Genomic DNA, 1,682 nt, shown 5'->3' with positions numbered 1-1,682 from the left:
ACACTGGTTACAAGGAGGAGATGAGTCGGGGGGAGGGGGGCGGGGGCAGGAAGATGGGGGAGGGGAATTAGGGAGTATACTTAGCATGATGATGAAAAAAATTTAAAAAACCAGTGTTAAAACTCCTGACAAATACAGATACAAGCATCCTCAACAAAATATTAGCAAAGTACAGGCCTCCAAGCTCCCAGGGTCACACCCCCCTGTGCAGGGTGACAGAGCTAGAAAATGCCCCGCCCCTAACGCCCCCTCACTCCTGATCTGGGAACACGTCCTCAGGTCCATGACCCACACCCGAAGACTCCCAGTAAAGCCTCCAGCATCTGACTGCGCGGCGCTGAGCCGGGCAACCTACAGGGTCGGCTCTAGTGGGAAGACCAGCCCCTGTGATGGACAAGACGGAGCTGGAGGAGTCAGGAGGAGATAAACCGTCTACACTGGAGGACCACCACGGCCCCGGGAAGGCACAGAGTAACAGGGGCCTGCCTCCAGACGTCCAGGAGCAGGTGTCTGAATGACAAGCCCAGAGCAACCCCCACCAGGCTAAACCAAACTCCTGAGAGCCAGTGGGGAGACTGCATCCTGACAGCGGGGGGCACAGAGGCTTCTGGACAAGAATTTGGGGAGATGCATGGAAAGATGAACTGGGCCCTGGTGTGAAAGGAGCCCGAACCAGCAGTGCGGAAGGGGGCAGAGACCCCAGAGCATGGCAGAAAAACAAGGGTCTCTCCACTGGATCCTGGCTAAGAACAGCTAAAAGGGTCAATCGAGTCAGAACCCCACATCACACCGGAGGTTTTGGTCAGGCGGCACAAAGGCGTCTGTTGCTGAGCTGAGTGACCTCAGGCTCTGAGTGATTAGCGGTGAGGCGACCGCACGGAGCTGGAGACGCCCAGTGACTGCTGAGCAGGGCACATAAAATATTAACAAGCACGGAATCTAGGTTATGGCGAGGTGCGTGTTCATCGCACATTATCCAGATGCTTGCATATTTACCCATATTTATAACAAAAAAGGGAAGGGAAGGTTTTATAACAAACATCCCTCGGCTTTATTTCTTACCCAGAACCTTTGCTGTGGCAGAAACGGGTCCCTTCAGTAGCCATGCTCCCTCCTGCCCACCTCACAGGACCCAGTTCTGATTCAGACGTGTCAGGCCTCCAGAGATGCATCGCAGCTGTCCACCACCCACGGCAACACCAGTCCCCTTCCCGGGCACCCATCCCCCCCTTGCAGTGAGGGGACCGCCTGGCTCCATCCACAGCAGTGACGCAGGAGGGAACGTGTGCTGAAGGTTTCCTGGGCTCGTATTTCACCCCCCGCGAAAGGGGCAAAGGTGAAAAGACAGCTCTCTTCTGTTTGGACCGGGTTATGTGAGACTGTGATTCATGAGCAATTGCAGCCACCTTGTGACCATGAGGAAGGCCCTAGAGGACTCAGAGATGCTCACCCAGGGCCCTGTCACTGAGTGGCCAGAACCACCCTGCCTCCACCTCCACTTTGTAAATACGGTCTCAGGGAAACACCGCTAGTTGACCTGTCACTTGAGCTAAAGACTCCCTAAATCATAATCTGCCTGTCTTCCTGAGGCTGCAGGAAAATGAATTAGGTTTGTCACTTCTTTAATGCGGTGCCCACCACAGCTAAAGCCACAAATCAGAATCACCATGGTTTGCTCGCCT

General features: G+C 54.6%; 1 long non-coding RNA gene across 1 annotated transcript in view; it reads left to right on the top strand.

The window, feature by feature from the left end:
* LOC115278169 overlaps window positions 1–1,682 on the top strand; it is a 38,554-nt gene that overhangs the window by 8,928 nt on the left and 27,944 nt on the right. The gene's annotated exons all lie outside the window — the stretch shown is intronic.

This window comes from Suricata suricatta, chromosome 14 (genome assembly GCF_006229205.1).
Source record: "Suricata suricatta isolate VVHF042 chromosome 14, meerkat_22Aug2017_6uvM2_HiC, whole genome shotgun sequence".
Classification (NCBI taxonomy): Eukaryota; Metazoa; Chordata; class Mammalia; order Carnivora; family Herpestidae; genus Suricata; species Suricata suricatta.
Note: the sequence above shows the minus strand (reverse complement) of the source record. Positions and strands in the feature narration are given on the sequence as shown.